Here is a 27,787-nt window from a genome sequence, read left to right on the forward strand (position 1 = left end):
CGACCTGATGGTGGGAGAAAGATGCATAGCTGACGCATTGGAGGAGGGGTGAGGAGCAATGAGGATGTGTTTGGCTGACGGCTTTAATGTCTGGAGAGGTCATGACGAAAGCTTTTAAACTGAACAATAGCCAAACGCTAATCGTCTTGTACTGATGTACCAAGTACTAAAGACATGTAGTGCGCTCAGTATCGCATTATTGGTTTGTGAGATGTATTTGAAAGCTTCTTGGTGTTCGAAGTCGCTTATTCGTTCACACTTTTCTGTAAGGCAAGATGTATATTTGAAATACGTGTGTAACCTTACTGCCTCTCTAACAGGCTGTAGCAATTACCGTGACCAGGTGAGCGTAATAGGATAACTAAATTAAGACGGTCATTTCCGAAACAGTAACTGAGTAGCGATAAAAGTATCCATGTTACTCCTACAATTAACTTACTCCACTTGTTACATAAATTTAGAAATATCATAGCAAAGAAGTGTAAATCACACACAACATGGACAACGGAAAGTATCAGTAACTTTTTTAGTAACCAACAACAGATCAGTGAAGTATATCTGAATAAATGCTTACTGAGTAAATAGATCACACTCTAAACCAACACTCACCTTACGAAATAACAAAGAGAAATGTTATCTATGGTCTTAAATTATTAAAGATAACCAAATATAGGATTTGGAAAGAAGCGGAAAAAGTTGTTACGTAAATGCTTGAATGGTGAGCTTTCTATTGCCTTATTTGTCAGCAACGTTTACTTACACAGGAAAAACAACTTTACGGATGAGAATCATTGAAATTGTTTTAAATAATTTGGAGGTCCTTGAATGAAATGACATTATGAAATTTTAGTCCTGTTACGAGCCAAAATACCAAAGAAACAATATTACCATTACCAATTTGAAAATAAATATAGGTTTAGTTTGCCAGTATTACTGCATTTAAAGTATTTTGCTGTTATTTTAGTAGCACTTTCATTCAAAGGATAAACATTTCCAGTGTCTCTGACTATTAGTCTGAACAAACTAACTGGCTGATTAATATTATTCCTAAACGATTTACACTGACTTCCAACAAAACAAAAATGGCGTAAATTAATTGTTTCTTGAAATGACATATTAGATACTCATCATGGACACTCGGTTCTATTACTACAGGTAACGTCAGGATTCTAGTGTAGGTTAAAATGGCTTAGGGTAATGAAACTATCGAAGAGTTAGAATTTTAGATTAATAGCTATATTAGCCAATTAGAAATTTGCAATTTAAATTCATTGGTTGTACATTGCAAAATTCTAAACAATTCTAATATGAAAGTTAACAATTTGTCTCGATTCTCCTGATGCGACGTTGTCGACGTCCGCTACAATGATCCTCTAATTCTAGTCCTGTTACGACAACACCCTGGTTAACTATTAACTACAACGGTTTTAGGACAGGCTCTTGTTGTTATTTGGTGTTTAATTGATCCAGTTTCTTGTCCAACATGTGGAACATCTTGGTGACGATCCCTCAATTGTGGTGATGGTTCTGAAGAAAATGTCTCCACCAATTATACTTTTTCTGTTTATTTAAAATCATGACCAGTTTTGACCAACAAGGCCATTATCTAGCGGTATATGTCAGACCTCCGTGATCTCTCAGGACGCCTGAACAGAAAAATACAACAAGTTAGCTGCCTAAGATCGCTCCCACGGTGCCTTGTAGAACATGACTTAGGCTCAAACTGACTGAATCCTCGTTTACGTACACCCACTGTACATTCTAACTTGTACTGGAGTGTCGAACATGCGCACTCTGAGGTAACAAAGCAACGTCCAAAGGTGTTGCTGCCATCATGCCATCACTGTTAAGTCTCTGGCAAATACAAAACCACCCGACATTCCCTAAAATTCTCGCCCTGCATAACTATAACTAACATAAAATTACAAAGTTTGTTGAAAATATTTAGACAAAATACAAATTTCGAAGTAAAAAAGAAATTTTTGTTTGTATAATATTAGACGGTACTCAAATTTAATTTAAAACTATATTACTTCAGTCTTGAAGTTGTACGTGAGTATGTAAGTAATTTAAAACTGGATTCTAAGGCCGCAACGGGAAAGTAGAGACATAGGAGAATTCAGTGTTTAGAAGAAACAAAACCGAAAAACTATTTAATACATAAAAACCCAACTCCCAGACATTGATCAAACCTTGTAAGAGGTCAATGCGTAAGGAATTTATTGCTAGCGCACTCGAGCAGATGTAACTTCGATGGACAGCTCACGCCCTGCCTGCGATATGTAAGCTACAATAGAATCGCAGACTAGAGAGCAGTGTTGGCAGCAGTAGTAGTAGTAGTAGCTCGCAGTCGGGCGGTTCTGTCAGCTCGCTCTTAGAGAGCAGTTGTGTAGTTGCATAGCTCACAGAGAGCACTTGTGTCCTGTAAGCAGTTAGCAAGGCCGGTCGTGAAGACCGATGGCGGTGCCTGAGCGATGTAGTATAAGGTAAAAGCAAAAATTATTATTATTTATTGCCGCGTGCATATGTAATTTGCAACAACTCATTTTGTAGTATTGTTATATCAAAGTTAAAAGTAAATGATTTTCAATAATTTTTCAATAATAATCTTTCTTATAATGATTACTTTTGACAGTCATTCATCTGATTTTAAAGTTTTTACTAATTTCTCCTATCCATGGTCATACTAATTGTCGTAAATAAAATCAGTGGATTTTATACATAACAAAATCTAGTGGCCAGCATTGCACTCTGCTGTGCCAGGAAAATTTCTTATAGGAGCTGATATATTCGCGTTATCCGGCTACTTGATTGAAGTACGAATTTTCAGTTTATTCAGAATGACTTTTCAGGCCATGACGCAGCATTGCTGACATCTAGATTTACCAGTTTAGATTCACAGTCAGCTGATTATTGAAAGGTTATATATGAGTCACATTTTCATTGGGAGATCAGTCAGATTTTTATTGCGAGGTTACGGAATTAATCTGTTGGGAGGTTACAATCTAACTAAAGCAGGATCAGGAAAATAATAGAATCGAGTCTGGCTACCTCAACAAACTGAAAACTGACACTTCCAAAAGGTCAGGACCTGCAGCATGTGACCTCTACACTTCACCCTCATACGTACCCATATTTTAGACATTCCGATTACAGTAGAACAGTGGAGCAGCTTGCAGCTATCTTTAACGGCAGTGCTTATTGTCAGTTATGCACGTGTATGTGTAAACCGTACTACGAGAACTTTACAGCACAAGAACACAATATGATCCGATTCCACTAAAAAAAAAAAAAAAAAAAAAAAAAAAAAAAAAAAAAAAAAAACTTCAGATTAATAAGTCGATCTCTTTAATCAAGAAAATGGAGAAAGAGCAGCTCTACCAGTGAACAGTGACCAGTTTCGTTATGCACATCAGGTGAATTCGCAACTGCGAATAATGACTGCCAGCAGCTGTAGACTGGAAGGACGACGATGCAAATTAGTGCCGGACCGGGACTCGAGCCCGGATTTCTCACTTATCACGAGCGGTCGTCTTACCAATTTTTTTTTTTATTTTATTTTGTTCGGTAATGTTAGTTGTGTTTGGTCTGGGCGGACGTCATATTACATCCGTTCTAGTTGATCGTTGATTCCTTTACTCAGTTTTTTTTTGTACTACAGAGGGCCAGCGCCTCTCTGACCGAACACGCTGAGCTACCGTGCCGCCATTTAAACATTACAATTCATACCATTTGGCTGTCTGTGCATCACTCACAGCCAGATTCAAATTTCCGTATGTTGTCAACCATACGTCTAAGATCTGTACTCGCATATCCATTATACACTACTGGCCATTAAAATTGCTACACCAAGAGGAAATACAGATGGTAAACAGGTAGCCATTGGACAAATATATTATACTAGAACTGACATGTGATTACATTTTCACGCAATTTGGGTGCGTAGATCCTGAGAAATCAGTACCCAGAACAACCAACTCTGGCCGTAATAACGGCCTTGATACGCTTGGGCATTGAGAAACAGAGCTTAGATGGCATGTACAGGTACAGTTGCCCATGCACCTTCAACACGATACCACAGGTCATCAACAGTAGTGACTGGCGTATTGTGGCGAGCGATGCGGATAAGATGCCTGTCATCTCGACTGCTAGTGATACGAGGCCGTTGGGATCCAGCACGGCGTTCCGTATTACCCTCCTGAACCCACCGATTCCATATTCTGCTAACAGTCATTGGATATCGACCAACGCGAACAACAATGTCGCGATACGATAAACAGCAATCGCGATATGCTACAATCCGACATTTATCAAAGTCGGAAACGTAATGGTACACATTTCTCCTCCTTACACGAGGCATCACAACAACGTTTCACCAGGCAACACCTGTCAACTGCTGTTTGTGTATGAGAAATCGGTTGGATACTTTCCTCATGTCAGCACGTTGTAGGTCTCACCACCGGCGCCAACCTTGTGTGAATGCTCTGAAAAGTTAATCATCTGCATATCACAGCATCTTCTTCCTGTCGGTTAAATTTCGCGTGTGTAGCACGTCATCTTCGTAGTGTAGAAATTTTAATGGCCAGTAGTGTATACAGGGTGAGTCACCTAACGTTACCGCTCGATATATTTCGTAAACCACATCAAATACCGACGAACCGATTCCACAGACCGAACGTGAGGAGAGGGGCTAGTGTAATTGTTTAATACAAACCATACAAAAATGCACGGAAGTATGTTTTTTAACACAAACCTACGTTTTTTAAAATGGAACCACGTTAGTTTTGTTAGCACATCTGAACATATAAACAAATACGTAATCATTGCCGTTTGGTGCATTGTAAAATTTTAATTACATCCGGAGATATTGTAACCTAAAGTCGACGCTTGAAACCTCCGACTTTCAGCTGCGTGTTGTAACAGACACGGGCCACGGTCGGCGAGCAGCATCTTCAGGGACATGTTTACGATGGCGACCGTGTTTCTCCTGATCTTCCACCTCTGGACTTCTTTCTGTGGGGTACGTTAAAGGAGAATGTGTACCGTGATGTGCCTACAACCCAAGAGGATATGAAACAACGTATTTTGGCAGCCTGCGGCGACATTACACCAGATGTACTGCGGCGTGTACGACATTCATTACGCCAGAGATTGCAATTGTGTGCAGCAAATGATGGCCACCACACTGAATATCTATTGGCCTGACATGTCGGGACACACTCTATTCCACTCCGTAATTAAAAACGGAAACCACGTGTGTACGTGTACACCACCCCTCATGGTAATGTACATGTGCGTCAGTGAAAAAGACCAATAAAAAGGTGTTAGCATGTGCACGTAATGTGCTGTTCCAGTCTCTTCTGTACCTAAGGTCCATCACCGTTCCCTTTGGATCCCTACGTAATTCGGTGCTCTCCGATACACACGATCGAGCAGCGGAGGAGTGGTACTCAAGCGTCAACTTTAGGTTACAATATCTCCGGATGTAATTAACATTTTACAATGCAACAAATGGCACTGATTACGTATTTTTTTATATGTTCAGATGTGCTAACAAAACTAACGGGGTTCCATTTAAAAAAGCGTAGGTTTGTGTTAAAAAACATACTTCCGCGCATTTTTTTATGGTTTGTATTAACCAGTTACACTAGCCCCTCTCCTCACGTTCGGTCTGTGGAATCGATTCGTCAGTATTTGGTGTGGCTTACGAAATATATCCAGCGGTAATGTTAGGTGACTCACCCTGTATATTTCCGTACACATCATCCGTTGTGCTTGACGGCCGCATGTCCGGTATCGGCATATACATACGATATTGCAGTGCCGCCCTACGATTTGGTTATTTGTGTACGTCTCACGACCAGACCCAAAATTCCATAAGTCGTCAACCATACGGCACTGCAATATCACATTTATCTGCCTACACCGGGCGTGCGACTTTTAAACACAATGTCTGATCTGTACGGGAATACACATCATGCATGTGCGAGCACAGATCGTAGACGTATGTTTGACGACATATGGGAGTTTGGATTTGGCCGCGAGTCTTGCACGGATAGCCAAATGCTAAGGCGACCGCTCGCGATAAATCCGGGTTCGAGTCCCGGTCTGGCACAAATTTACATCGTCATTCCATTCTACAGCTGACGGTAGTCATTATTCGCAATTACGAATTCGTCTGATGTGTTTAAGTAACGGCTGTGGTCACCGCAGTGCACCATCATCAGAATAACACCGGCACTGCAATATCGTAGTTTCGTTATGCGTCTTGCGATTCCCAACGTTAGTCGATATGCAGTAAATTTGTAATCTCTAGAGAATAGAATCTGCAAACGAGATGCAGAGCGAATCGTAAATAAATGTGCGTTACGTAACGTGGAATATAGCTGACATTAGTATTTTGCGGCATCGCCGGCAAATTTGGAGCGGTAATTACGTAATTTCGTACCGCAGATGCGCCGTTGAAATTACAACTTTAAAATTGTTCCGCTTCTTCTGCCACTAAATAAATATCTGTTTAATTAACTTCAAAACTTACGAAGGAAAAAACTGTTCGAAAGTAGTTGATGAGCTCATAGCTGTCGACCAAGTTTAAAGCAATTAATTCCAGAAAATTTCATTCAAGTGTTGGAAAATTTACACGAAACGAACTAACTGTTTCGACAGAATCAATACACTTTACAGTATCATTCGCTTTCGAATGACGGTTGCTACCAATCAGTATTTTGTTTCTCTGTATGATCAGAAGGTTATAACGATTAATATTGTCGGCCTCTAATACACCTTCTGAATACCTGCAACAATAACCTGCCGATGGAAATTATATTTTACTAATAAATCAACATTCAGTATTTCTGAACCAGAAATAAGAGTTTCCTTTCTCAATTTTTGTTGTTGGTGGGGTAGACCAATTGCTCCACTATCTGCCATTATTGTGCCTGCTTAAACTAATGACGAGGGTGAACGTATTTTTCGGGTCTACCTCGAAACGGGTATGATAGTAGCACTATTTAACATTTTTAGCTTTATCGGCTTCTGAATTTTCTACGAGAACGTTCTCTCCGTCAGTCTTTTTTTTTTTTTTGTTTTCTTTCTCTTTCGCAAATGACACACTAGTTTTTCGAATAATGCGCGTTGGTCAAGTATATGGAGGGTAGAATCCACATTTAATGAAAATCTCTACATTGTACTTAACTGAAATTCATTAACTGTTTCCATCCATCAGGGCCATTTTATCGAAAATTAGAGCCATTTTATCAACGTCACTTAAATACAGTGGTTAGTTTATGTTTCTAGTTTTACGGACCTTATCGCTAACATTTTTCCTAGCTAAAATTTTTATTATTATTTTTTTAATATAACACCAGTTGACATATTTGAAAATCAGATTACTTCACTTCGACGAATAAAGCGCTTTAGTTGCGAGAAGAACACGGGAAGTGCCATAACTCGATTTCTCACAAACTTCAGTTTATGGAACAGGAGCCAAAATTGGCGAACACATTTTTCGGCTCACCTGTAGGTACTGGACCGTTTCTGACAAAATGAGTGTCAAAGTTTTCGACATAATTTAGTGTGTTTTAGAGCGAAAGTGCCGCAAAATTGGCAGCATAGTTCACGTCCTCTTACTTCTGCGTTCTGTGATCGAAACATAATCTCTGTTACTTGCGTTATTATTTTTTTTTTATTTTTTTTTTTTTCCCATGTCTGTTGAAGGTTGCTGTCTGAATGAGTTATCAACTCAGACGATATAGTGTCGTTATATTAACTGTAAAATTACACCTGGGTTTCAGTGTCATACATTTGTTATAGAGCATATGTGTATATGTTACTTTCAAGGGTTACAATCTTTATAAATTCTCGTATTCTACATTTCTTTCTTATATCTATTCTTCCAAGTGCTATATTTTATTTTTGTGTTTAATGTTCAGGTAGATCTGGTGCACTGCCTTGGATGATACCGATCGCAAACCATTCGAAAAATAGACATTCCGAATGCACGAGTATCGCTCGAAGGAAGATTTGCCACAGCGGCTTTTCACCATATGAATGTCACTTGGGGAAGAAACGTCGCTAACACTGCTGAAGATTTCACGTGTTGCCAATAATTTCGCGGTAAGCTACGTTTTACGGACCACTATTCGGAAAACTCGTCCTTGCATTTAATTACGAATGAAGATGTAGTATAAGCATTTCATCGAAAACAATTTTTCCTTTCTTATACTTTCTTTTCCTTTTTTTCTCTTTTTTTAATTCATTTACCAGACAATAAAATTAGAAGACGAAAGCGGACAACATTATTTCAATAGACATTGGAAAACATTCGTGTAGTTTCTTCTAAGGCCTTGGCTAGATAAGTGGAAAACCAAAATAAAAATAATAATCGGGTTTCGAACTCGTTGCGAAAAGTGTGAAGCCGTGACGCTAGACGCTGTGCCACCGCTTCGGTTTCTTTTTCTCGCTAAAATTGACATAAAGTGTCTTGAAAGCTTTGACGTCCTTTCCTCAGGAACGGTCGAATATCTACGGATAAGCCGAGACACGTGTTCGCTTATTGTGACCTCTCTTCCACTGAGCGAAGTATCTCGGAAATGGGTTTAGGCACTTGCCGTGTTCTCCTCGTTGACACTTTTTATTCTCCGTGAACACTCTTAAGGCCCCCTCTTCCCCTCTTTAAGATCTGGCAGCCAAATCCCAGGGGTAGGCCTGTTTGCACCAATCACACTTTGCTAGTTCAGTTGTTAAATCTGTGCTAAGATACTGTGCTTCACCCATGGAAAACAAAATGTCGAATTTTCGTTGCCGTAACGACGACATTTTAACACCTCCACAGCTCTACCTGGAGTTCTAGCATTTACGTTGAAAATGTCGTTCATTCGTGAAAATATGTAATTTCCTATACTCAGCTTTCTCTCACATCACAGTCTACACAACGGGAGATCATTTCCTTGCCATAGTTCATTTCACATCAACATACAATTTTTTAGGTGACAATGCATAGCTTACTAAATGCATTGATTCAGTTTCATTAAATTAGGTTTGAGTTTTAAATGTTCTCAGAGGAATAATTTAGATATACTTTAAAGTTTTTGTCTCGTATTTCACTACGGGCTTTATCTCAATAGTGACAAAAATTAAAAACTGAAAGAGAACTCAAAGAAAGTCACCTTAGCACTTAGAGGACGTTAACAAACTCTTAAAGCGTAAAACAGAAAGTAGTTTTGTTTTAATTGAATATATACAAATGAACAAAACTGTAATGACCAATGCCCACCAGGAGACTGAATGGTGTTTGGTGAAACTTCTGGAACATGAGTCGGTAAGGAAAACACATAAAAGAAGCAGAGACGAATGGGAAATCACTGTGGCAACGATACGAGTCACAAATGAAGAAATCCATTGCCATAAGCAACTTTGACAGGGGGCAGACTGTTAGGATCAGGTATCTGGAAACGAGCATACCAGAGTACGCGAAACTGGTCGGCTGTTCGCCTGCTGCTGCCGTGAGCATCTACGGAAAGTGGTTGAAGGACGGTGAAACCAGGAGTAGTTGACAAGATACACAGAGATGGGAGGCTTGCCCGCTCTGTAATGCAGGACAGGCGATGATCTGTGGCAGAGCTGACGACTCAGTACAATGCTAGAGTAGGTACAAGTTTTTCGGAACGCACCGTTCAACCCATTGTTCACATCTGTGCTCTTCAGCGGTCTACAGCTCTGTGTGTCCAGTTGACCCAACGTCAAGAGTTACGATTGCAGCGGGCACGAGGTCATCGAATTTGAAGCGGACACAAAAGGCAACGTGTAGGCTCCTCGAATGATTACGTTTCTTGCTACAATGAGTGGCGCCAGCAGGACGAACTACTGCTAGAAACATCACTGCGCCACTAAAGCAGGTAGTTGGGAACAGCGTTATACCATGTGGGATTTTCACCTTGGCTTCAAAGGAACCTTTGGTGGTAGTAGTAGGCACTACAAGCTGTGTACTGTGCCAATGTTATTGTGCACCACCTGAACTCCTTAATACGCGATGTGTATCCCGAGGGTGACGGGATCGTCCAGCAGAATAATTATTCGTGTGAGAAGGCCAGAACCGTAATACAGTGCTGTGAGTAGCATGATTGTTAATTCACGTCATATTCGTCTGACATTAGCCTAAGGGGACTCATCCACAACCACCTATCTGTAATTTACTTGAATTGCATTATCTGTGTGTAATATCCAGTGTCACATATCTTTGGGAAGCTCTCAAGAAACTGACAATTTCATGACACCTAGAATCGCTGCTGTATTGCGTTGCAAAGGTATACCACCAACGCGGTATTAAACAAATGGTGATGATGATAATGATGTTTAGTCTGTGGGGCTGTCAACTGTGCGGCCATCAGCGCCCGTACAAAGTCCCAGTTTTTACACAGCCCAATTTTTGTGCACAGTCCATTCAAGCCACATTCGAATAATGATTATGATGATGATGATGAAATGATGAGGGCAACATAAAAACCCAGGCTCCGGGCAGAGAAAATCCCCAACCCGGCCGAGAATCGATCACGGGAACCTATGATCCAGAGGTAGCAGCGCTAACCACTAGACCACGAGCAGCGGACGATGGTCATTACGATTTGGCTCATAAGTATGTCTGAAACACCTTCATTTCTCGTTAGTGTTTCACTGCCTACTTGTAGTGCAGGTAATGGATGTGAGAATTTCATATACTAAATTTGACTGTAAGCCGAAAAATCAACTATAATTTGACTGAACTGATTTGTAGCTATCATATCAACAAGGAAATACTACTAATTAGAAATGAAACCATAGGATGAATTTCTTTTGGTATAAAACCAGAGCATCACAGATATTCAGAGGCGGTTGCAGAACGTCTAAGGAGACCTAGCAGCGAACAAAAGCTCTGTGAGGTACGAAGCATCTATCATTGTGGTATCGGTAACAACGATGCCACGGCATAGTTTCTGAAGTTGGCACTATGAGAGACCGACGACAGGGCACTCTAGCGGAAGCGGGAGAGCTCTACGAGCTCCGCTGGAGATTCTCCCCATTTGATCAAGAGCAGACGGCCGGGACACTTCGCTTCAGCTTCGCACCTCAGGGCAAAGTTACGTATTACTCTCTTTGCTAAAGTAAAGGTGATTTTAATCCACACTGCAGTACCGAGAGATTTTCACTTTTTCCTGCTCCTACCCATGCGCCGCCTTCCAGGCAGGATACAAAAGTCATCATCGCGTGATGGGCGGGCGCACACTGCTATGATTCCTGCAATACAAATCAAAATTTCGCTGCTCAGCTGCTCGTCTCTTTTGGTAGTGCAGACACACTCGTCCACCAGTTCGGCTTACTCAAAGGCGTGTGCCCTCACCACCACAAGACCATAAAGAGCAACGAAGGGCCACGTGCACGAGGCTAAACGTGACCATCGAGCATCGTCACAGGCGATTAAACATGGGTTCATCTCTTCAAACTGGAAACAAAACAGCAATCCAAGGAGTGGCACCACACCTCCTCCGAATGAAAAGTTCGAAGCCGCATTCTTAGCCGTTAACGACTTGGCGACGGCTATCTGAGACTCTGAAAGGAACATTCTATGCGCTCCATCATGGTGCAACGATCAACTCACAAGTGTATTGATCTATCCTAAGGAAACTGAAGAAACAAGAGAGCTTCTCACCACAAAAATTAAAACAAACCTCTCCTTCCTCATGACAAGGCAAGACCTCAAACAAGTCTGCGCACCCGAGAGGTGCTCACAAAATTTCACTGGACATTTCTTCCTCATCCACCTTACAGCTCGAGTCTCGCACCTTCCTACTTCCATCTGTTTCGTCCTATAAAATATGCACTCCACAGGAAGCAATGTGTGGACGATGGGGAGGTTATTGCTGCAGCAAGACATCCCACGTCGACCAGTAGAGTGGTACCATGCGGACATACAGGACCAACCAGTATGGTGGCTTATTGCCGTCGCAATAAAGGAAGATTATATAGAAAAATAGTTTTTTTACAACCAAAACAGGGGGAATAATTTGATGTTTCGGAATCCTGAATAAAAGCGACCTGCTTTCAGGATAAAAATGTTGCATTACTTATTGAACGCCAATCGTAGTAAACACTACAGTTGTTTCTACACTACTGGCCATTCAAATTGCTACACCGAGAAGAAAAGCAGATGATAAACGGCTATTCATTGGACAAATACATTAAACTATAACTGACACGTGATTACATTTTCATGCAATTTGGGTGCAAGGTCCTGAGAAATCAGTACCCAGAACAACCACCTCTGGACGTAATAACGGCCTTGATACGCCTGGGCATTGAGTCAAACAGAGCTTGGATGGCGTGTACAGGTACAGATGTCCATCCAGCTTCAACACGATACCACCGTTCATCAAGAGTAGTGACTGGCGTATTGTGACGAGCCAGTGGCTCGGCCACCATTTACCAGACGTTTCCAATTCGTGGGATATCTGGAGAATGTGCTGGCCAGGGCAGCAGTCGAACATTTTTTGTATCTAGAAAGGCCGTACAGGACCTGCAACATGCGGTCGTCCATTATCCTGCTGAAATGTAGGGTTTCGCAGGGAACGAATGAAGGGTAGAGCCACGGGTCGTAACACATCTGAAATTTAACGTCCACAGTTCGAAGTGCCGTCAATGCGAACAAGAGGTGACCGAGACGTGTAACCAATGGCACCCCATACCATCACGCCGGGTGATATGCCAGTATGGCGATGACGAATACACGTTTGAAATGTGCGTTCACGGCTATGTCACCAAACACGGATGCGACCATTATGATGCTGTAAACAGAACCTGAGTTCATCCGAAAAAATGATGTTTTGCCATTCGTGCACCCAGGTTCGTCGTTGAGTACACCATCGCAGGCGCTCCCGTCTATGATGCAGCGTCAAGGGTAACCGCAGCAATGGTCTCCGAGCTGATAGTCCATGCTGCTGCGAACGTCGTCGAATTGTTCGTGCAGATGGTTGTTGTCCTGCAAACGTCTCCATCTGTTGACTCAGGGATCGAGAGTGGCTGCACGATCCGTTACAGCCATGCGGATGAGATGCCTGTCATCTCGACTGCTAGTGATACGAGGCCGTTGGGATCCAACACGGCGTTCCGTATTACCCTCCTGAACCCATGGATTCCATATTCTGCTAACAGTCATTGGATATCGACCAACGCGAGCAGCAATGTCGCGATACGACAAACTGCAATCGCAATTAGGTACAATCCGACCTTTATCAAAGTCGGAAACGTGATGGTACGCATTTCTCCTCCTTACACGAGGCATCACAACAACGTTTCACCAGGCAACGCCGGTGAACAGCTGTTTGTGTATGAGAAATCGGTTGGAAACTTCCTTCACGTCAGCACGTTGTAGGTATCGCCACCGGCACCAACCTCGTGTGAATGCTCTGAAAAGCAAATCATTTGCATATCGCCGCATCTTCTTCCTGTCACTTAAATTTCCCGACTGAGCCACCCAAACACGACTCACGCCCGGTACTCACAGCTTTACTTCTGCCAGCACCTCGTGTCCTACCTTCCAAACTTCACAGAAGCTCTCCTGCGAAACTTGCAGAACTAGCACTCCTGAAAGAAAGGATATTACGGAGACATGGCTTAGCCACAGCCTAGGGGATGTTTCCAGAATGAGATTTTCATTCTGCAGCGGAGTGTGCGCTGATATGAAACTTCTTGGCAGATTAAAACTGTGTAACGGACCGAGACTCGAAATCGGGACCTTTGCCTTCCGCGGACAAGTGCTCTCCCAACTGAGCTACCCAAGCACGATTCACGCCCCGTCCTCACAGCTTTACTTCTGCCAGTACCTCGTCTCCAACCTTCCAAACTTTACAGAAGCTCTCCTGCGAACCTTACAGAACTAAAGTTCTGAATTAATGATACCGCCTCTTGGAATCACATCACTAAGAATCATACATTCATAGTCCCACAACACGGTGATCATGACCTTACCGACGGAAGCAGTTACTTTGAATTTTTGTTTGTTTGTTGGGAGTGGGAATGGTGGGATTCTGTAGACTGTCGTTTTCTTTCGGGCTCAAAATGGTGAATACAGACTTCGTCACCTGTCACAATCCGGGACAAAAAGGCTTCCCCCTCAGTTTAAAAACGTTGCAACAAATCAAGACAAATGATTTTTCTGTGCGATTTGTGATCCGCTGTTAGACACCGCGGGACCCAACTTGCACACACTTTTAAATATCCGAAAGTACAGATAATGGCTTCCACACTTTCTTTGCTGATTGACAGATGCAGCGCCAACTGCCGAATAGCAATGCGTCTGTCCTCGAGTGGCATCAGCTCGCTGCAACATGTCAGGTTAGATGGTCCCACCGACCACTGCAAATCGTGGAGCTCCACCGAACCGTCTTCTGATGACCTCAACCTCCGTTCCCAGTGCCTAACTGTACTTCTATCGACAGCAGATGCTCCATAGACTTTGCACAAGAGTTTGTGAGTATTCTCCAAAGTTTATTTCTCTGCAGTTAGAAATTGAATGACGGCACGTTGCTGGTAACGTACACTATGTGATGAAAAGTATCCGGATACCTGGCGCCTTCCATCGGTAACGCTGGAATTCAATACTGTGTTGCCCCACCCTAGCCTTGATGATAAATTCCACACTCGCAGACGTTCAATCAGGTGCTGGAAGGTTTCTTGAGGAATGGCAACCCATTCTTCACGAAGTGCTGCACTGACGAGAGGTACCGATGTCGATCGATGAGGCCTGGCACGGCAACGGCGTTCCAAAACATTCCAAAGGTGTTCGATAGAATTCAGGTCCGGACTCTGTGCAGGCCAGCCAATTGTAGGGATGTTACTGTCATGTAACCACTCTGCCACAGGCCATAAATTATGAACAGGAGCTCGATCGTGCTGAAAGGTGCAATCGCCACCCCGAAATGCTCTTCAACAGTGAGAAGCAAGAAGGTACTTACAACATCAACGTAGGCCTGTGCTGTGATAGTGCCATCCGAAACAACAAGGGGTGCAAGCCCCTCTATCAAAAACACGACTTCATCATAACTACCGCCTCCGAATTTTAGTGATGGCACTACACACGCTGGCAGATGACGTTCACCGGGCATTCACCATACCCATACCGTGCCATCTGACCGACGCATTGTGTAGCGTGATCCGTCACCCCACACAACGTTTTTGCAGTTTTCAGTCGTGCCATGTATACGCTCTTTACACCAAAAGAGGCATCGTTTAGCATTTACCGGCGTGACGTCTGGATTATGAGCAACCACGAATATACGCTTCCAATGTGAGTTCACCGCCATGTCGCCAAACACGGATGCGACCATCACGATGCTATAGACAGAACCCTGTATTCATCCGAAAAAACGACGTTTTGCCATTCGTGCACCCAGGTTCGTCGTTGAGTACACCATCGCAGGCGCTCCCGTCTGTGATGCAGCGTCAAGGGTAACCGCAGCCACGGTCTCCAAGCTGATCGTCTATGCTGCTGCAAACTTCGTCGAACTGTTCGTGCAGATGGTTGTTGTCTTGCAAATGTCCCCATCTGTTGACTCAGGGATCGAGACGTGGCTGCACGATCCGTTACAGCCATGCGGATAAGACGCCTGTCATCTCGACTGCTAGTGATACGAGCCCATTGGGATCCAGCAAGGCGTTCCGTGTTACCCTCCTGAACCCACCGCTTCCATATTCTGCTAACAGTCATTGGATCTCGACCAACGCGAGCAGCAATGTCGCGATACGATAAACCGGAATCGCGATAGGCTAGAATCCGACCTTTATCAAAGTCGGAAACGAGATGGTACGCATTTCGCCTCCTTACACGAGGCATCACAACGACGTTTCACCAGGCAACACCGGTCAACTGGTGTTTGTGTATGAGAAATCTGTTGGAAACTTTCCTCATGTCAGCAGTTTGTCGGTGTCAGCACCAGCGCCATCCTTGCGTGAATGGTCTGAAAAACTAATCATTTGCATATCACAGCATCTTCTTTCTGTCGGTTAAATTTCGCGTCTGTAGCACGCCATCTTCGTGGTGTAGCAATTTTAATGGCCAGTAGTGTATTTTCAGGTTTTGGACTTTACTTACATTTCAGTATCTTTGTAAAAGTTATGTTGTTACGACAATTTAGTAACAATTAACGGTATTTTTTAAATTTTTACAGGTGGGCATAAGGTACTCCCTTCCAGTTGGTAATGTGCGTTCTGGGTAAAAATTCAAATGGCTCTGTGCACAATGGGACTTAACTTCTGAGATCATCGGTCCCCTAGAACTTAGAACTACTTAAACCTAACTAAACTAAGTACATCACACACATCCACGCCCGAAATACTATTCGAACCTGCGACCGTAGCGGTCGCCCGTTTCCAGACTGTAACGCCTAGAACCGCTCGGTCACTACAGCCGGCTGTGCGTTGTGGAAAATGCCATGGTATTGCTAGGATTAAGTGTGGATTGTAGTCATGTAAATGTAAATTTAAATGCAAGAGCTTACGTTTTGAAATACGCGGTAAAGCGTGACTGTATATGGAGTCTGTTTCCATTCTGTGGCATGCAAATCGATTCCTGTATTACAAAAGATACTTTTTTTTCTTTTTAAAACAAAAAGCTCTTTGCAGTTGCGCGGGTGAAAAGGGAGTGTCACATGCCTCACGTGTGGGGATGAGAAAGAGACTTGGAGTGTGTGGGAGAGGCGCCGGTGGGTGACAGTGGGGGCGGAGCGCACAGTGTTCCCGCCTGCGAGGAGTCCCCGTTCCCCGGCTGCGACGCGCCGACAGCAGACAACAGGCAGGCAGGCAGCCGCTGTCACGCCAGCTGCCTCGCCGCCGCTTTATATTAATGGCGGCACTCCAGAAAGGTGGCGACTGAATGCCGCGCGCTCGCACAAAGACAGGGCCCGCGCCGTCGCCGCCGCCGCCTGACGAGGTTTGCCTGTGAGCCGCAGGCTCGGCCCTCGTTACCCACAGCACAGTGCCGGTGACGTCGCCAAGTGGCGCCCCCCCCCCCCCCCCCCTGCTGTCTGCCCGGAGGACCTCACAGGCGGCCGGCCCCGGGCAGACCCCACCGTCTCGCTGTTTCCCCGGCCGTTTGATCGCGCATTAACTGCATCTGAATTCTAAAAATACCTCTTCTCTTCGGCGTACGCCTCTTTGGCGCTTCGTGGAATCCTATTACCGATACCGTATTTCGGTCAAAGAATGCGAACCGCGAACTCGTCATAAGCACATCAAAGACTCCATAGTCGTCCAGAGCGTCTGAAAGGAGACGACGATTTGTAGGGGGGGGGGGGGGGGGAGGGGGAAGGGGTGGAGAGGGGGGCAGAGTTCTGTGATACTCCAGCGGCAGTGTCGCTATTTCTGGAAATATAAATAAACGAAGCAAACGTTACCGCCGAATATAAAATACAATATTTAAGCCAAAAGAAAATCTTGAAATTCCAAACTTAATCGCAAAAGTGTAATCAAAACCCCAGAGAAATGTTTGTGAGATGCAGCGAGCCCTTTCATGCTGTAGGAATCTGCATGGGTTTCGAAAAAGACGATCGTGTGAAACCCAGCTCGCACTATTCGTCCACGAGACTCAGAGGGCCATAGACACGGGTTCCCAGGTAGATGCCATGCTTCTTGACTCCCGCAAGGCGTTCGATACAGTTCCCCACAGTCGTTTAATGAACAAAGTAAGAGCATATGGACTATCAGATCAATTGTGTGATTGGATTGAAGCGTTACTAGATAACAGAACGCAGCATGTCATTCTCAGTGGAGAGAAGCCTTCCGAAGTAAGAGTGATTTCAGGTGTGCCGCAGGGGAGTGTCGTAGGACCGCTGCTATTCACAATATACATAAATGACCTTGCGGATGACAGCGGAAGTTCACTGAGGCTTTTTGCCGATGATGCTGTGGTATGTCGAGAGGTTGTAACAATGGAAAATTGTACTGAAATGCAGGAGGATCTGCAGCGAATTGACGTATGGTGCAGAGAATGGCAATTGAATCTCAATGTAGACAAGTGTAATGTGCTGCAAATACATAGAAAAAAAAGATGCCTTATCATTTAGCTACAAAGTAGCAGGTCAGCAACTGGAAGCAGTTAATTCCATAAATTATCTGGGAGTACGCATTAGGAGTGGTTTAAAATGGAATGATCATATAAAGTTGATCGTCGGTAAAGCAGCTGCCAGACTGAGATTCATTGGAAGAATCCTAAGGAAATGCAATCCGAAAACAAAGGAAGTAGGTTACAGTACGCTTGTTCGCCCACTGCTTCAATACTGCTCAGCAGTGTGGGATCCGTACCAGATAGGATTGATAGAAGAGATAGAGAAGATCCAACGGAGAGCAGCGCACTTCGTTACATGATCATTTAGTAATCGCGTAAACGTTACGGAGATCATAGATAAACTCAAGTGGAAGACTCTGCAGGAGAGACGCTCATTAGCTCGGTACGGGCTTTTGTTGAAGTTTCGAGAACATACCTTCACCGAGGAGTCAAGCAGTATATTGCTCCCTCCTACGTATATCTCGCGAAGAGACCATGAGGATAAAATCAGAGATATTAGAGCCCACACAGAGGCATACCGACAATCCTTCTATCCACGAACAATACGAATAGAAGGAAGAACCGATAGAGGTACTCAAGGTACCCTCCGCCACACACCGTCAGGTGGCTTGCGGAGTATGGATGTAGATGCAGATGCAGATGGTATGACCATATTTACTGAACTTTCTCAAAAAGTTGGAATTTAGCAATGTCTTGTTGCTGTCCGTGACACAGTTATGAAGCGTCACTCTTAATATGCTAGAATAAGCTGATGACTTAGTGATTCCGCAAAGCACTGAAGATGATCTTCAAAGAGCTGCCTACACCGACGGATAAAAAGCCGCAACACAAATAATTATTAATGGAGAGTACTGAAATTTGGGGAATAAATTTGTCCCTGTAACATAAGCACTCCGTCTTCAGGCCAGAAGTGGCCCATCGGGACCATCCGACTGCCGTATCATCCTTAGCTGAGGATGCGGATAGGAGGGGCGTGGGGTCAGCACACCACTCTCCCGGTCGTTAAGATGGTTTTCTGTGACCGGAGCTGCTACTGTTCGGTCGAGTAGCTCCTCAATCGGCATCACGAGACTGAATGCACCCCTAAAAATGGCAACAGCGCATGGCGGCCCAGACGGTCACACATCCCAGTGCTAGCTACGCCCAACAGAGCTTCGGTGATCTGACGGGTACCGGTGTATCCACTGCGGCAAGGCCGTTGCCCATCCCCGTAACATACTGAAGAAATTAATATTGCAAGAAAGCAGGTTAATGTATGCACGAGCCGGCCGCGGTGACCGAGCGGTTCTAGGCGCTCAGTTCGGAACCGCACGACTGCTACGGTAGCAGGTTCGAATCCTGCCTCGGGCATGGATGTGTGTGATGTCCTTAGGTTAGTTAGGTTTAAGTAGTTCTAAGTTCTAGGGGACTGATGGCCTCAGATGTTAAGTCCCATAGTCCTCAGAGCCATTGGAACCATTTTGTAGGCGCGAGATAGCCATTTCAAACGTGGAAAGCTGGTAAATTAATAACGAGGGTAGACAGCAGAATAGTGAATGTAAGCATGCAAATGTGCATGCCTTGTGTTGTGCCGGTGCCGGATGTCAGTTTGTGGGATGGAGTTCCATGCCTGTAGCACTTGGTCACTCAAAAGTGCGAGGGTTAATGCTGTTTCTGGATGACGCTGGAGTTGTCTTCCGTTAATGTCCTACATGTGCTCGATTGGGAACGGATCTAGTGATTGAGCAGCCCACGGCAGCATATCGTCACTCTGTAAGAGCATGTTAGATTACAACAGCGGTATGTGGGTGAGCGTAACTCTGTTGGAAACAAGCCCGGGAAAGCTGTTCGTTAATGGCAGCACAACAGATCAAATCACCAGATAGACATATAAATTTGCAGTCGGGTGCGAGGATTAACCACGACAGTGCTCTTGCTGTCACACGAATTCTCATCCCAGAACACCACTCCAGGTATGGATCCAGTTTGTTTAGCATGCGGAAAACTTTGCTGCAGGCCTTCAACTGGTCTGCTTCTAACCAACATGCCGCCACTAGCGGGACCGAGACATAACACGCTTTCATCAGAAAACGCATCTCCAACCTGCTCTCCAATGAGCTCTCGCAGGACACCGCTTAAGTCGGAGAAAGCTGTGGTTTCGGGTCAGTGGAATGCTTGCTAGAGACGTCTGGCTTGCAGCTACCCTTGAAGTAACTGACTGACAGTTCGTTGTGAAACTAAGGTTCCAGCTGTTGCTCAGATTGCTACTGGAGATACAGTACGATGCGACAGAACCACACGCCGAATATGATGTCCTTCTCTCTCGGCAGTGTCGCGTGGTCTTGCGGAGGCCGCTCTCCTTGCGGCCGCACATTCACATGACCACCGCAGCCAATAGTCATACAATGTAGCTACATTCGTGCCACGTCTTTCTGCAGTATCGCATAACGCCCATGCAGCTTCTCGTAATCCTATTACATGACCTTGTTCAAACTCACTGAGGTATCGATGATGTCTTTGTCGCTTTGAAGATACTCTTGCCAAACATTAACTCCCGATGTCCAGTTCCAAAGGTAACTAATTCTCACGACAGTTACAGCAAGTATTTGTAGCAAACCTGATTTGCATTCTCACAATACCACTACTAGCGCAACTCTACGCGGCTGCAGTGAGAACTGAGTACATACCGCCTCTGAGGTGTAGAAACACACCTGCCAACTTTCGTTCATGTAGCACAACTCCTTCTTTGTGCTGTGGTTTTTTTCTTTCTGTGTATTTACTACATAACATACTTAAACAACATGATTTTTAAAGCCGGCCTGTGTGGCCAAGCGGTTCTAGGCGCTACAGACTGGAACCGCGTGACCGCTACGGTCGCAGGTTCGAATCCTGTCGGGGGTATAAATGTGTGTACTGTCCTTAGGTTAGTTAAGTTTAAGTAGTTCTAAGTTCTAGGGGACTGATGACCTCAGAAAATAAGTCCCATAGTGCTCAGAGCCATTTGAACCATTTTTTTTTTTATTTTTAAATTTCTACCTCACAATCAGAAACCAAGGCAATTCAGGGCAAAGAGACAACAAGAGAGAAGGTTATTTGGGACGACAACATTTTAGAACAGATTAAACATTTTACTTAGCTTGGCTTTGATATCTCATATGATTACAATAGAGATATAATTAATAAACCAGGAAGATACCAGGCAATATACGGAACTACTCGAAGAACAGTGAAAACAGCATGGAATGAAACACGGCTGAAGCTATACAATATGGTGGCAGTCCTGGCTATTTTATATGCGAGTTTAACGTGAACGTTAGGACGGAAGGACTACAACCATATACACGCAAAAGAACTGAAAACCTGAGGGCACCACTAGGACACATATGCCTTGATAAAATAAGAAGCCAGGATATTGGGAATCACTTACTTGCGATACGATATAAAATGAACCAATATAGAAGCAAGTGCGAAGAGCACTTTGAAGAAATCGACAATACAAGGGGAACTGTTATACAGACCTATTGGTCGAAGAAACCAAGGAAGACCGACGCAAAGATGGGCAGAGGCTGAACACGTTCAAGTGCCTAATGCCTGAAAGAAACACGATGATGACACAGACGGAATGTAATTGTCTGGGTGTCATAAGACTGCTTGTTTAAGAACACACCTGTTGTACGCCAATTAAATACAAAGGAATCCCAAAAAATAATAGATCCTGAGTCTTCTTGAACTTAAAGGAAATGAGTTATAGTGGTGGATACCTCTTTGCAACTAAAATACTCCGGAGATTTGCTGATAACTCAAGCGCTGGTGCTGGAGAACACTGTAAGTTTGTCTGGCTTGGAGACACTCTAACACGAACCACTATATCGGTGCACACTCACGCAGTCGGTGCACTGTCGATAGGCAAAACGTCGTAAATACGACGCCCATTCAACATGTAATGGAACATTTTTTTCTCGGCCCGTTTCTGTTGAAGAAATTTCGAATTAGTTGTGAGACATCGCGAAATGTTGTCGCTTCATTCCCTATAGTTTCATTAAATTCCGCTAGGGGGAATGGGGTGCTACACGTATGCTTCAAAACGGCGCCTGTAACAGAGGTGCGTTCCAAGCAGAGAGCTGTTATTTAGTTTCTTTTGGCGAAAAAGCAGAGCATAGAAGATGTTCATGAGCGCCTGTAAAATGCCTACAGAGACCCGGCAGTGAACAGAAGCTCAGTGAGTCATTGGGCGAGGCATCTGTCATCATCGCAACGAGATCGCACAAACCCATCCAATCTACCTTGTGGCAGCCGGTCGTACACGGATGTGACTTCTGCAATGTTGGAACGTGCGGACACTCTCATTCGAGGTGATCGACGTATTGCTATGGTACACCTCGCTGCTCAACTGGATGCCTCTTTTGGTAGTACCGACAGTTGGGGAACTAACTGGAAGTTGTGTGCTTGTTGAGATCTTCGCAGCCTAACTGAAAACTTCGATCTTTTTGGACCAGTTAAGGATGCACTCCTCGGGAAGCAGTACACAGCTGATGGGGAGGTTATTGATGCAGCAAGACGTTGGCTCTCACCTCGACCCATAGAGTGGTATTACGTGGGCGTACAGGCTTTCCCAGTATGGTGGTGTAAGGCCATCACATTGAAAGATTATGGTGCAAAATAGGATTTCGTAGTGTGAAGATTGAAGAATAATATGGTGATAAAACTAAACTGCTTCCAGAAAAAAAAATCGTGTTGCATTACTTATTGAACGCCCGTTGTAAGTACACCCTACAGGCAGCTGTACGCAACAGTGAACTGAGACAGGTGAGGCCGAGACTTTCTGTAGCAGCTGTTTGTGAGTAATACATTAAAATAGTTTTTCTACTTACTGTATACTACGGTTTGCACTATTAAGTCACTGTATTCGAAGTATAAGCCGCTGAGGTTTCCTAATAGTGTTGTCTATAATGTGTGTGTGTGTGTGGGGGGGGGGGGGGGGCGGCTGGGGAAGGTCGCATCTGAAACACTAAGAAGTCAATAAAGGGGAAACTACAGGAAGAATGGGGGAAATGATAACAAAAGTAGAGTGAAAGGGATGTTATACTGCTCCGGGATGTAGAAGAACATATAAATAAAACAAAGATGAGTTACAAAGAATAACGGTGAACTGAATTCCGATTCAAATTGTAAGTAGGCTGTTTAGGTTTTTTTATTGGTAACGCCACCTCTGTATGAAAATCACTGGCTGTGCTGTGTGCAGTCTGTGGCTGCTTTGCATTGTTGTAATACTCGTCATTGTAGTGTTAGGCAGCTGGCTGTGACCAGCGCGTAGCGTTGCGCAGTTGGAGGTGAGCCGCCAGCAGTGGTGGATGTGGGGAGAGAGATGGCGGAGTATTGAAATTTGTCATGAACTGCTATATTTATATATGATGATATCAAGGTAAATACATTGTTTGTTCTCTATTAATATCTTTCATTTGCTAACTATCCCTATCAGTAGTTAGTGCCTTCCATAGTTTGAATCTTTTATTTAGCTGGCAGTAGTGGCGCTCGCTGTATTGCAGTAGCTTGAGCAGCGAAGATTTTTGTGAGGTAAGTGATTTGTGAAAGGTATAGTTTAATGTTAGTCAGGGCCATTCTTTTGTAGGGAATTTTGAAAGTCAGATTGCGTTGCGCTAACAAAATATTGTGTGTCAGTTTAAGCACAGTCTTGTATAATTTTTCAAAGGGGACGTTTCATATGTCGACCCTTAGCCGAGGATACCTCACTGGAATCTTCTGATTTTTTTTCTTGTAGTTTGTGTAATTAGTGTAGATTTTGTTTATTGATACCGCGTAATCATAGAGAGAATTTCCTTTGTAGTTGTAGTTTTTCATTGTTGTACAGTAAAACAGTTGTGGCATGCATGTAGATTTGCACCAAGTATTTCGCAGCTGCGCTGGCAATTAAGTAGACATTATTTCCATTGCTATGTTATTTTATTTTGCTCTTCAAATTGTGCTTTTCTGTGTTATCGTGTGAAATATTGTGACAATTATGGCGTGTGAAAAACGTAATACTAGGCTCCAAAGTAAACTGAGAAATGACAGTGAAGACGAAAGCAGTGTGTTAGCGCCGCAGAGTAATGAATTAACTAATGTTCAAAGTAGTAATTTGGTAATTGCGCATAGGGAAATGGAGCGGACGGCAAACAATGGTGTAGACAGTGAAAAAGGTAGTGAACAGGGAAGCGTTATCGATCGATTGGTCGGCAACAGCTCGCCTCAGGAATCGGGAATGACAGAACACAATATTGCAAATACTGCAGACTCAGGTTTTGGGTTCTCACCGTTTTCTCAAATGAGTCAAGACACATTTTCCGCTTGTCAAAATGTGAATGTTGCCGGTGCAACTTCACTGCCGAAAAGCACTGAGGAACATGTTTCAGACACCAGTGCATTGTTATTACAATTAATGCAACAAATGGGACAAAATCTTAAAAAGTTAGACACAATGGAACAAAATCAGAGACAAACAAAGCAACAGTTAGACACACTGGAACAAAATCAGAGACAAACACAGCAACAGTTAGACACACTGGAACAAAATCAGAGACAAACACAGCAACAGCTTCAAAAGTTAGACTCATTGGAACAAACTCTTGAACAAACGCGTGAAGATTTAACTACTGAGTTACATAACATTGAATCGAAATGTCAAAAAGTCTGTAATGACGTAAAAACTCAAATTTGTGAGCATTTTCAACCTATTTTTTCGCGGCATGAAAAGGCATTACAGAATCACGAAGCAGCCATAAAAGAACTGCAAATTATTGTTCATGAAAATCATGAGACCTTGCAAGCTAAATTTGACTCAGTTGCATCTACCGATTCGGTTACGCAACTTGCAAAAACTCAGGAAAACTTAAAGAACACAGTAGATTCGATTTCAACACAAATGGACACTCTGAAACTTGGTTCAGAAAAACACATTGAGGAATTGTGTTCACTATCAGAGAAAGTAGCCGAACTTTCGGATCAGTTCACTAACTTATCTACGAAGGTAGATGATAATCTGAACGACACAAAACCGGTAGTCTTTAATGACACAGAAGAGTGCGAACAAATTAGGAAATTCAAACAAAATCAGAATCAAATTAATACGCAACACCAAAGAGAAATCCGGGAAGTACAAGATCAGCTGACTCAGGTAATACAAGAATTACGTATTTCAGAGGCCACTCGCGCTCCAATACGGGAAGAGGGACTTAGAAATACGGAACAACCGCAAAATAATAACACAGGACACTTCGGAAGTTATGAAAGAAATTGGCAAGGTGCACCGAATTTTGAAATGGAACCGCCGAAACGACGTAACAATGACCGATATGCGACTCGCCGACATGATGACTTTGACTATAAGCTGTTCATTACTACACGTAAATTCAAAACATTTAAATATTCTGGCAACGACATTCATCCACAAGCATGGCTCCATCAATTCTCTCATTGTTTTCCTCCCAACTGGTCATTAGAGCACAGATTAGAATTTATGTGTGGCTACTTAGAGAATGAACCAGCTGTAAGAATGCGGTCGGTCATTCACGATTGCCACAGTGAAGGAGAGTTTTACCATGCCTTCCTCTCAGCATATTGGTCTCAGGCCACATAAGACCGAGTAAAACAAAGCATCATAATGATGAGACGTTTCGAACAATCTGAATTTTCCAGTCTTATGAAATATTTTGAAGACATGTTGCACAACAATCAGTACCTGTCAAACCCATACAGCCCATCAGAACTTATCCGCATTTGCTTAATCAAATTGCCTGAACATTTACGACACATTATTTTGGCAGGACGTTGCAAAGACGACATTGAAGCTTTTCAGGGACTGTTACAAGAATTGGAAATTGACACTGACAATCGCGGAATGCGGAAACAGGAACACAACAATTACAGGTCACATCCGTCACAATTCCTCGATAATAACTGGACGCGACAAGGCTATTCTCACAACACAAATAGTGACCAAAACAGACACCACCCGTATGACAACCGTTGGCAGAGTAGTAATAATTACAGGGAAAGATCACCTCTCCGCGGTAATGACTATCACAGAGACAATCAGAGAAACAGACAATATGGGAACCAAAACAATTATTATTACGGGAGACAGAATAACTTGAGACGCAACGGTCCAGCGCGCAGTTACGATTCAGGGAGAAATTCTCCACCACTTAACCGACAAGAAAGAAACTACAGGAACTACCGACATGACGACAGACGATGTGATCGTAACGACAGACCTGAATTGCATCAGAACTGGCGGGATTCAAACAGAGCAGGGCCTTCTCGTCAGAGTGAATTTGTAGAAGTTAGGTCTCCTAATCCCAATAACGGCGCGCGCCAACAAAGAGACAGACAATGACTCGCACAGCAGGCAGCCGCGTGCGGCCGCCGGCTCCGAGAAAAATAACATAAGACGCTAACCTTGAGAAAAATTTTAGCACTCCTCACCGACGTATACCGCATGATAATTCCGTTCAAGTTGAAACTCTGAGTACTAGGAAGAGTAAAGGTTTACACCACATTTCACATGTAAAACCATTTATTGAAAGATAATCTGCTTTTTAACTTAGTCTTTGCCATAAAATTTTTCGCTTCACATTACTAATATGCATTGTCAGACTTAGAATCTGTTAACATACAACAATGTTTGAAGTTAAATATCCAATCAAGAACCAAGAGAACTTACTTAAACAGAAATGACGAATGCATTGTTATAGTGAACAGACGTCACAGTGTTATTGTGTGTGTACATTCTTGCTTGTTAGTTGCACGATTATGGAACGACTATAAGGCTTACATACTTAGAACATTTACCAGTACTGCTAATGAGATTTTAATGCAACATTTTGGTTTACTTGAAAATATATCCTGGATTTAAAGTACTTTCAGTGAGATACCAGATGGCACAGTGGTTAGTTTATGTGACAGCTACACGATTTTATCACGACGCTACTAATGAGTGACAATTTACAATGTTGCTTTTGCAGTGTTTCTGTTTTATATCTGCACAGTTTTTCTGAATGCTTCTGGAAAGTAAAACATGTTTTAGTAGTAACTTTTGTGGTACAGCAACAATGAGATTGTCTTTTCCGTAGCACAACAATACGTTACAGCACAGTACTTTCTTCATCACGGCAATAAGCGTAATAACTAAGATATCTATACATAAAGCATTTCACTTTTGTTTATCATGAGGTAAGTACATTGACTTCTGCAGAACTTGGCTTTCGGAGGACGATAAGTACGACACTTCCACAGAATTATCTTACAGCAAGACGCACATTTAGCGCTACAGGACACGCATTTGAGAGATTTTGTACTTAAGCCATTTATTTTTCAAGATTTTTGAATTACAAAGAAACTTTTCCGTGATATATTTCATTCTATTGCTGTAATCTGTAACACCTGAGGGTATAATTACATTAATCCTCAGGGGGGTACACGCTTACTTTGTGTACCATGTGTGTGGCAACCACAAGGAACCCTAGCTAATATGGTATTTGCTTATACAACTTTACACATCGGTACCATATTTCTCTAACACACAAATTACACATCTATCTGATCATTTAACTGAGAGATAAACATTTTTTTTACTACGTCAGTGACACATGTTTACGCAATTACAGAGTTGGATTACTTCACACTTACGAAACTGTATTTTGTCTGTACTGTGTGAACTGT

This window comes from Schistocerca americana, chromosome 2, assembly GCF_021461395.2.
Source record: "Schistocerca americana isolate TAMUIC-IGC-003095 chromosome 2, iqSchAmer2.1, whole genome shotgun sequence".
In the NCBI taxonomy this organism is placed as follows: Eukaryota; Metazoa; Arthropoda; class Insecta; order Orthoptera; family Acrididae; genus Schistocerca; species Schistocerca americana.